Below are 11,510 nucleotides of genomic sequence, written 5' to 3' on the forward strand. Positions count from 1 at the left end.
TACACCTGGAGTTATGGTCTGGGGTGCGATTTCGTATGACAGTAGGACCATTCTCGTGGTTATCCGAGGATCCTTGGCTTTAAATGTGTACGTCAGTTTGCCTATTCGACCTGTTATGCTGCCATTCATGAACAGCATTCCAGGGGCTGTTTTCTGACTTACGCTGTTGTAGCCCAACATGTTCTACAGAGTTTCGATATGTTGCCTGGGCCTGCTTGATGAAAAGCTCTTTCTCAAGTTGAGCACAAATGGGACACAGGGTGCGATTTGTGCTTTTACCAGTGGGGGGTGTCTTAGGGGGTTAGTAGAATTATATATGTTACTAGCTTGGACCGTGGCGTTACGCATGGTTAAACAGCTATTTATGAATAGATGTTAATGCCGAAACTTAGTATTGACGCGTATGCACTATCAGAAAAGCCATCCCTTGTTATATCTTTAAAAGTACGTTATAGATAAAGCTTATTTACAAAATCATCTACATACAGATATACGAGGATAATTCAAAAAGTAGAGGCACATTTGTGAAAAGTTGTACTTATTGCGATGATAGAAAACTGAAACATATTAATAGTAAGACTTATTAAAAACTTTCAGTGTTCGGTTCCACAAATTTAAATTATATGTAAAGTTTTACTCCAGTGCGTGGGAAATAAACACCCCAGGTTGGGATGCATAAACTAAAAGCAGAGGAGGGGATGGTCTGATGCAGAGGGGCGGAAATCCCCCCCCCCCCATCCCCCCCTGCAAATCGCACACTGATGGGACATCAGCGGACGACAACTCCAGCGTCATCAACAAACAGCATTAATCGTCCCTATTCGGCCGCCCAAGTGCAACAGACATGGAACTCCATCCCATAAACTGTACAACACAATGCGCTCATTTGCATGCTTGCATTCAACATTCGGGCGTTTAAACCGGTTATTAATGTAACAGCATTTCACATTTGCAATGTCTTAACCCGCACTTACATTAACCTGTGATCTTACAATGTTAATCACTTAAATATGTTATCTAGACAAACGTTTTCCCGAAATTTCATTACTTTACATCATTTATTTTTTGGTGTCGCATTTTTTTCCGTCGGTGTATATTCTTTTCCCTTACATACAAATTTAAACAAAAATTATGTTCGCAACCATGTTCTGTTTTGTTTTCTTCCTCGTATTCGGTTGTAACAGACAAGGGGAAAGTTGTATTTATGGCTTACGATTACAGTAACGCTACGGAACCTGAAAATGTGTCGTTCGAAACTTTGTAACCGTACCCGTTTGCACATTAAAACTACGCGAAATACTGTCATTGTAGCTGCTATCCTCACAGAGACAGCAGCAGGAGGGGGTCTCCCATGCCCCATATACCAATGATCCCAACCAATTGACCCATTTGTTTTAGGCGACTTCAATTCCCAATCAAGGTTTCATTGTATATAGCAGTAACCAAGTCTCAATACTAGCTAGAAGGGGGAAGAGGAAATGGGCAAGAAAGGGAGGGGGAGGGTTTGGACATGGAGAGGGTGACGTGGAGATCAGGACATACGTTCAATTCCCATATATATTTAGCAATTGCGAAGCATTGTCGGGTTTGCTAGTACTATACAAATTATGAAGTTGTCAAAGCTGCTATTATTACTGCTCTTAAAACAATCGCATTGCACATGTAGGCCCTGGTTTTCAAATTCTTCGACTAACGCTTTCCAGACAGTGCATTTGCCTGAGTTACGAGTTTTGGAAATTATTCTGAAGCGATGTATACTCATGTTCAGAAAAAAACAGAACAGCTTGAACGACTTCACCGAAGAGTCAAGCAGTATATTGCTCCCTCCTACGAATATCTCGCGAAGAGACCATGAGAATAAAATCAGAGAGATTAGAGTCCACACATAAGCATACCGACAATCCTTCTTTCCACGAACAATACGAGACTGGAATAGAATGGAGAACCGATAGAGGTACTCAGGGTATCCTCCGCCACGCACCGTCAGGTGGCATGCGGAGTATGGATGTAGATGTAGATGCAGATGTAGACTAGAGATAGGACTTTCATATTCACAGGACATGTACTTTTGTATGTTCTGCAGAAATGATTAGCGCACATCATTCACCTCGGTTCATCATGTGTCCTGTCGCCCGCTAGGCAAAGGGTCTGCCATGGGCTCTGATTACTTGTCCCATGCGTGATGGCATGGACCAGTATAATGCACAAATGGCGTCCTGTGTATAGCCATCAATGCTGTATTCATTTGGCTCCAAAGTTCATCTATGGTGGTTGGCATTGGGTCACACCGCTGGCCCCATCGTTTCACCATATCCCACACATTTTCGGTTTGCAACAAGTCTGGTGATCTTCCAGGCCAGGCCAAAAGGATGAAATCCTGTGACACCAAGATGGCACGTGTTCGTCCAGTAACACGTGGGCGTGCATTGTCTTGTTGAAAAATGGACTCTGGGGTGTTGTTCAGAAAGGGTATGTCTATGAGTAGCAGGATGACGTCCACGTAGGTCACAGTAGTCACAGTGTGCTGGACACTAGCCAACTGTGATTTGTTATTGTACCCAATAACAATCCACACCATAAGTCCTTGAGCTGGGGCAATATGTCCTGTGCGAATGCAATCACTGTGATGCCGCTCCCCCCGTCTGCGGCGAACCAACATGCGGCCATGATTTTCAGATAAATAGAACCTACATTCGTGAGAAAACACTATCTGATGCCATTCATGTCCCCAGTGACGTCCTTCCATACACCATTGCCGTCTAGCATGTTTCTGCACATTCGTCAAAGGCAAGCGGAGAAGTGCACGACGCGCACGTAACACATTCCGTAATAAACTGCGATGGACCCCTGATAGTGTACGATGTGTTACACTGTTCCACTGTTGCGCAAGAGCTGAGGAGGACGCAGATCTGTCCTGCAATGCCATTCGGATGATGTGTCGATTCTCTCGGGCGGTGGACTGGGTGTTGCGACCTGATCCATCTCGTCGTGCCCTACGTACGGCCTCCCGTGAACCACTCTGCACACACCCGTTGCACTGCCGAAATACTTCATACCATACGAGCAGCAATTTCCCGGAAAGATGAATCATATTCCCTCAAGCCAGTAATGTCCTCTCTTTCAGACTCACTGATTTGATGGAACGGTTTCGTGTATACATCTGCGAGGCATCCTGCACGTCTGCTCCAGTCACACTGATCCATTACCTTCGGTTTACAGCGACAACGAGAGCCGCAGGCACATTTTACCGGTAGTTGGTGTTGCGCCGCGTTATCGATGTTGATACTGAACCCGAGGACCGATATGTTTCAAATGCTAATCACCTCTGCAGAACATACTAATGTACATGTCCTGTGAATAAGCACGTCCCGTCACTAGTCGTTTAAGCTGTTCTGTTTCTTCTGAACAAGAGTGTGCTAAGCACTGATGGAAACAAATTATATAAAAAGTTTTAATAGAATAACAACTCGCGCCGCTTTCGGGATCCGGGTAGGCACATCGGCCACGAATCGAAACCGCCCGGTAGATTTACGACGAGGACCGGTGTGCCGTTTTTAGCAATTTCCCACATCCGACTAGGTGAATACCGCGTTGGGTCCCACGTTACGTCTCAGTTACACCATTCGCGAACGTTTAAACAAGCGCTTTCGTAATTTCACAATGAATAACACTAGACATAGACCGATGGGGTATACTAATTCTGTCCTGTGTGAAACTGGTGACATGAGGATGAGTATCCTCTACGACTCACATTTCCAAATGCGAAACTGACGTGTCGACACGAGAGGATACGGGATAATGCCACGTAAAAGAAGAAACTGAAGAATAACAGAGGAACTGGGGAAGATGGATTGATTTCGAAAATCTTGGAATTAACCCACGATACCATTGCAGCCAAAATGCACAGACTCATCGAAAATATCTGGGAAACAGGAAAGATACCAGAAGATTGGATGTCAGCACCAATACTCCCACTCCACAAGAAACTATGGAGGAATTTCATTGCTACCTATCACTTACAAAATACTGTCCAAAGCCCTACTAAATCGATTAGAGGCTCAAGCATATACACAGATAGGAGCGTAATAAAAGGGGGTTCACGAATGGAAAATCGTTCATTAAACAGTGCCTGAGAACAATATTAACAAGGAGAAAGTCCGGGAACACTGCAACAACGTCGCCGTCTTCAAGAAGACCTCTCCAACGCACTGGAAGAAATGAAGTTGGGTATCTGGACCAGAAAGCTAATCCAGGAAACATTAACAAATACAGCATCCAAAATGAAGTTCATTGGAGACATCTCGAAACCATTTGAAATCAAGATAGGAGGGAGACAGGGGGGTGGCCTTTCGCCTATCCTTACTTAACTCAGTTTTAGAGAAAATAATCAGGACTTGAGACTAAGTAGTCGATTGTGCAACGCTGGGAAGACCCAAGGATAAAACCGCCAATATAAAATGTCTGTAATTTGCTGCTGATACAGCCATCATAGAAAGTAATAGGAAAGAAGCCAAAGAAGTTCTAGACACTACATGAAATCTCAGCCCGATAAGACTAAAAATCTCACATGAAATAAAAATTGGCCAGGTGCGAGTGGAATTTGCGCACTGAGGTTTCCGTACAAACTTAACTATGTGTGTAAAAAGTTATCCTTTGCGGGAATCTCGATAATTTTTTCCCTCTTATCGGCATTGATACTGACAAGATGTCAATCCCAGGGATTCCAATTCTTTCGAGAACGTTTTAGTTCCAAGTTTAAAGTCGCATAAGAAATGATAAAAGAAGTACTTTTTTGTGCAATATAATTAAAAATTAACAATTTTTTGATTTTTCCCTTACTTGTATATTAAAACCTTTCTTCTAGCCAAATTTCATGATTCTACATCAAGGTTAAGTTACCGTATAGGTTTCAATTTGTGAGTTTGCGAGTAGCAAAATACACTCCTGGAAATGGAAAAAAGAACACATTGACACCGGTGTGTCAGACCCACCATACTTGCTCCGGACACTGCGAGAGGGCTGTACAAGCAATGATCACACGCACGGCACAGCGGACACACCAGGAACCGCGGTGTTGGCCGTCGAATGGCGCTAGCTGCGCAGCATTTGTGCACCGCCGCCGTCAGTGTCAGCCAGTTTGCCGTGGCATACGGAGCTCCATCGCAGTCTTTAACACTGGTAGCATGCCGCGACAGCGTGGAAGTGAACTGTATGTGCAGTTGACGGACTTTGAGCGAGGGCGTATAGTGGGCATGCGGGAGGCCGGGTGGACGTACCGCCGAATTGCTCAACACGTGGGGCGTGAGGTCTCCACAGTACATCGATGTTGTCGCCAGTGGTCGGCGGAAGGTGCACGTGCCCGTCGACCCGGGACCGGACCGCAGTGACGCACGGATGCACGCCAAGACCGTAGGATCCTACGCAGTGCCGTAGGGGACCGCACCGCCACTTCCCAGCAAATTAGGGACACTGTTGCTCCTGGGGTATCGGCGAGGACCATTCGCAACCGTCTCCATGAAGCTGGGCTACGGTCCCGCACACCGTTAGGCCGTCTTCTGCTCACGCTCCAACCATCGTGCAGCCCGCCTCCAGTGGTGTCGCGACAGGCGTGAATGGAGGGACGAATGGAGACGTGTCGTCTTCAGCGATGAGAGTCGCTTCTGCCTTGGTGCCAATGATGGTCGTATGCGTGTTTGGCGCCGTGCAGGTGAGCGCCACAATCAGGACTGCATACGACCGATGCACACACGGCCAACACCCGGCATCATGGTGTGGGGAGCGATCTCCTACACTGGCCGTACACCTCTGGTGATCGTCGAGGGGACACTGAATAGTGCACGGTACATCCAAACCGTCATCGAACCCATCGTTCTACCATTCCTAGACCGGCAAGGGAACTTGCTGTTCCAACAGGACAATGCACGTCCGCATGTATCCCGTGCCACCCAACGTGCTCTAGAAGGTGTACGTCAACTACCCTGGCTTGCAAGATCTCCGGATCTGTCCCCCATTGAGCATGTTTGGGACTGGATGAAGCGTCGTCTCACGCGGTCTGCACGTCCAGCACGAACGCTGGTCCAACTGAGGCGCCAGGTGGAAATGGCACGGCAAGCCGTTCCACAGGACTACATCCAGCATCTGTACGATCGTCTCCATGGGAGAATAGCAGCCTGCATTGCTGCGAAAGGTGGATATACACTGTACTAGTGCCGACATTGTGCATGCTCTGTTGCCTGTGTCTATGTGCCTGTGGTTCTGTCAGTGTGATCATGTGATGTATCTGACCCCAGGAATGTGTCAATAAAGTTTTTCCCTTCCTGGGACAATGAATTCGCGGTGTTCTTATTTCAATTTCCAGGAGTGTATGTGAAATAAATGGACGTTTCTTTTGATTACATTGACTTTAAAACTTAACATTTGCTATAGCACCAAGGGACTATAGACATCAGTATGTGACAATTTTCAGTTTGACACGTCCACCCGCTCCTGAGCAAAAAGGGTTTTTTAACAGACGGACGGACAATCTGATAACGAATGACTTTTTTTCGTCTGATATAATTACAAATTAACAATTTTCGGATTTTTTTCTATCAATTTTACTATGAAACCCTGTTTCTTAGCAAATTTCATGATTCTAGGACAACAGAAAGTAACCTGTAGGTTTTGATGACTAAGTTTACGAACATCAAAATATGAGACGTAAATGGTCGTATCTCTAAGTCTACAAACGCTATCAATGTAGGTTTGCCTTTCCTTAACCTTTCTTCTATGATAAGTCGTAGGGTCAATATTGCCTCGCGCGTTCCTACATTTCTCCGGTATCATAACTGATCTTCCCCGAGGTCGGCTTCTACTAGATTTTCCATTATTCTGTAAGGAAGTAGTGTTAGTATTTTGCAGCTGTGACTTATTAAACTGATAGTTCGGTATTTTTCACATCTGTCAGCACCTACTTTATTGAAATTGTAATTGTTACATTCTTCTTGAAGCCTGGTGGTATTTCGCCTGTCTCATACACGTTGCGAACCAGGTGGAAGAGTTTTGTCATCCAGGGCTCTCTCGAGCCTATCAGTAGTATTAGCGAAAAGCTGTCTACTCCTAGGGTCGTGTTTTGACTTATGACTTTCAGTGCTCTCTCAAATTCTTCACGTAGTATCAGATCACCCATCTTACCTCCATCCATGTCCTCTTCCATTTCCATAATACTGCCCTCAAGCACATCTCCCTTGTATAGACCCTTCCACCTTTCTGCTTTTCCTTCATTGATGAGGACTGGTTTTACATCTGAACTTTTGATATTAAAGCAGGTGGTTCTCTTTTTTCTAAAGGTCTCTCTAATTTTTCTGTATGCGGCGTCTATCTTTCCACTAGTGAACTATGCTTCTAAATCCTTTTATCCACCAGCCATTCCTGCTTAGCCATTTTACACTTCCTCTCATTTTTAGACGTTTGTATTCCCTTTCGCCTGCTTCATTTATTGCATTTTCATTTTTTCTTCTTTCATGAATCAAATTCAATATCTCTTGTGCTACCCAAGGATTTCCACTCTCATTCGTCTTTTTACCTACTTGATCCTCTGCTTGCTTCACTATTTTGTCTCTCAAAGGCTACCCATTCTTCTTCACTGTATGCCTCTCTCCTGTTCTTGTCAATCGTCCCCTAATGCTCCCACTGAAACTCTCTACAACCTTGGCATCTATGATCCGTTAAAAGTGAGGGTGATGGCTAGTTATGTTTTAGAGGGAGTGAGGGAGGAGCAAAACGAACAGTGCCTCCCTCTCCCCCCCCCCCCCCCCCCCTCTCCACTTTCCAGAAACCGATCCTAGATCGGCGCCTGCATTTGATCTAACGACGAATGGCCCTAGGTGCACTTGTTGCCAGTCGATAATATCCATTACATATTCATACCTCTCTTCAAACTGACACCGGGTTGATATAACTATCAGTTTGGAGTGGCATGATGGGAGTATCCTTTTTGAAGATTTTTTGCGGGGGGGGGGGGGAGGAAATGAGGGGAGCAGCTACCCTATCCTAACGCTTTCTGGATACGCCCTTGGAGCCACTATATTTGTTTTACATCCAGGCTGATATGTCGTGTGCAGAGGGTTGCTTCCTAACTTATTTCCGCTACTGCAGTTGTTCCAGTGTCTTTGTTCTTCCGTCAACAGGGGCGCTACAGTCGATGCTTAAGAACACGTTTACTGTCGCTATTGAATGTTCAGAAACGTCGTGAATACGATCAGGGAGAGAGTGTACGCGAATCTGCAGTAGGGACGTTCTGGTTAGGGCGCCCGCGTAGCGGTGTCCCACGCCGCGACCAGTTCTCGCGGGGTACCGTTCTGCGTGCAACGGCCGGTTGCGAACTCGGCGTGTGTTTGGCGAGCAGTCGGCCACCGTAACCCAACTGGCTAAGAGGCCAGCTGTCGCAGAAACGGGGCGCGTCTTGGACCAGTTGAGGCGACACCGCGTCGACCGGTTTAGCCGAACTCGTCGCGCCGCCGAATATCGCTGCCCTAATCCGAATGACAGTAAAGTATACTGCCATTCATGTCAAGCAAGCCTGTTAAGCACATCGATACACAGACGTTCATTAGGCGCTCATATTTTTGTCTTTGATATACTGAACCGGAAACAAACACGAGCGACTTATTTTCAGTTTTGTCTGGTTACTAGTTTAATTTTTACATTTCTTGCAAGTTTGAGTACTTATTAGGCACAGTCTTTGATTTTAATAGCACTGTACTGCAAGGTACCGCTGTTTGTATCGACTAATTACAGGCTTTTGTTTTGGTTAGAGCAGCTCAGTGTCCGTTTGACCGTCAGTGAGCCAGCTCCTTCTAGATCTACATCTACATCTACGTGGATACGCTGCAAATCACATTTAAGTGCCTGGCAGAGGGTTCATCGAACCACCTTCGCAGTAATTCTCTATTATTTCAATCTCGAACAGCGCGCGGAAAAAACGAACACCTAAATTTTTCCGTGCGAGCTCTGATTTCCCTTATTTTATGGTGGTGATCGTTTCTCCCTATGTAGGTCTGTGTCAACAAAATATTTTCGATTCGGAGGAGAAAGTTGATGATTGAAATTTTGTGACAAGATTCCGCAACGAAAATCGCCTTCGTTTTAATGATGTCAGTCCCAACTCCTGTATCATTTCAGTGAGCTTTCCTCCTATTTCGCGATAGTAAAAACGTGCTGGCCTTCTTTGAGCTTTTGCGATGTACTCTGTCGATCCTTTCTTGTAAGGATCCCACATCGCACAGCAGTACTCCAAAAGAGGACGGACAAGCGTAGTGTAGGCAGTCTCTTTGGCGGATGTTACATTTTCTAAGTGTTGTTTCAATAATACCATACGACAATAGCGAATGAAAATTAGAAAAGTAGACTAATTTTCGTGTCGAACGATCACTCGCTTCTGATACCGCATGGGTGCTCAGATTGTCTCCTAAATCGTTTATATGGATTAGGAGCAGCAAAAGACCTATAACACTATCTTCGGGAACGCCAGAAATCACTTCTGGTTTACTCGATGACTTTCCACAGTTACTACGAACTGCAACCTGTCTGACAGGGAATCAATAATGCAGTCACGTAATTGAGGCGATATTCCATAAGCATGCAATTTCACTACAATCCGCTTCTCTCGTACAGTGTCAAAAGCCTTCTCGAAATACGGAAATATGGAATCAACTTGAAATCCCTGGAATCAACTTGAAATCCCTTGTCAATAGCACTCAAGACTTCGTGTGTGTAAAGAGCTAGTTGTGTTTCACAAGAATGTTGTTTTCTAAATCCATGTTGACTGTGTATCAATTAACCGTCCTCTTTGAGGAATTCATAATATTCGAACACAATATATGTTCCAAAATCCTACTGCATATCGACGTTAATGATATGGGCCTGTAATTCAGTTAATTGCCCCTACTTCTTACATTCATGTAGTAGATAAGTCGAACACAACGTTCGTTTTTGAATTATTTTTACGAGCTTCAAACAGGAGTTGTATATTTTCAGTTACCTGTATCATTACTAGTATAGATTTCTTGCGTGTTTGTGTGCTTACTAGGCACAGTGTAGCGATGTAACAACCGTGTAGTGTAGAGTTTTGCTGTCTTTGGTCTGGATAGGAACTGTGATTGCTGTGTTCAGATGCGGGCTAAGTTGGTGACCCTTCGCCCACAGCTCCAGGTAATGTTGTCTTCGGTCACACAGCTTGAGGCTGTTGCCAATGGGCATCACTGTTGGCGACCATATGTGGGGCCCGGGAGTCCTGCACATTACTCTTCTCCCCCAATTGGTCCACTACTGTAGCCTTTCCGGGTACTGCTCACATTGAGGTTGACCTCTCCCCCATGATCGAGTGCAAGGTCGTTACAGGGTGTGGCAGGCAGCGAAAGACTTTCCAGGGGGCAAATCGGAGGGTCTTCCCAGTTCATCTGACGAACAGGCTCTGGCCGCTCTCTGTGGTTGACAAAGTCCCTAAGCCAGATGCAATCCCTCGCCCTAATTCAGACGAGTCCTCTCGGCCTGCAAGGTCTGGGCATTCACAGAGGGTGTAATTACTGGTATTTGGAAGTTCTACCATTAGTTGTGTAATGAGGCCCCTTCGGTATATGAGTACCAAGAAGGGGAAGGAATCCAGTGTACACTCTGTGTACATATTGGGAAAAGTCATTCCAGATGTGAAGTGACTGCTTCAGAACGCCAGGTAGAGCACAAGGTGTAGCCAAATGCAGGTGGCGGCTCATGTACTAACGATGTGTGTCGCTTTGGATTGGAAGAGACTCTCTCTGGTTTCGGGCGGCTAGCTGAAACGGTAAAGACAGCCAGTCTTTCTTGCAAGATGAAGGCGGAGCTCACCATCTGCAGCATCGTCGAAAGAACCGACTGTGGTCCTTTGGTACACATCCGAGCGGAGGGTCTGAACCGGAAGCTCAGACCGTTCTACGGCTGTTTAGGTTGCAGACTCCTCAATTTGCGCTGTAGGGTGGTAGGCTTCTGGTTCCGTTTGACAGGTCTGCAGTCCAGTACGCGCAGGAAACGACTACGAGGGTGGCAGGGGCTGTGTGGAGGCAACTTTGCGATTTTTTTAGGTTATGGATCTCGAGATACTACAGAAATGGCACCAGCCTAAAAGAGTGCAAGGCAAACACAGGATGTAGACTATCGATTTTGTAAATGTAAATTTTTGTAGTTCTGTTGGAAAAGAACCAGAGCTCCAAGCGCTAATGGAAAGCACAGAAGGTCAAATCGGTATAGGTACGGAAAGCTGGCTAAAGACGGAAATACGTTCATGGGAAGTTTGTACAAAGGATCTAACCGTCTTCAGAAACGATAGATCAAACAGAGTTGGTGGTGGAGTGTTTATTGCTGTCAGAAGTCGTTACCTTGTAGTAAAATTGAAGATAGTTCCTGTGAGTTAGTATGGGTACAGGTTATACTTGACAAACGGATTAAATGAACAACTGGTTCCTTTTAACGACTCACCGTCCCTCCTACCTGCGTTT

Source organism: Schistocerca gregaria, chromosome 3 (assembly GCF_023897955.1).
Source record: "Schistocerca gregaria isolate iqSchGreg1 chromosome 3, iqSchGreg1.2, whole genome shotgun sequence".
Lineage (NCBI taxonomy): Eukaryota > Metazoa > Arthropoda > Insecta > Orthoptera > Acrididae > Schistocerca > Schistocerca gregaria.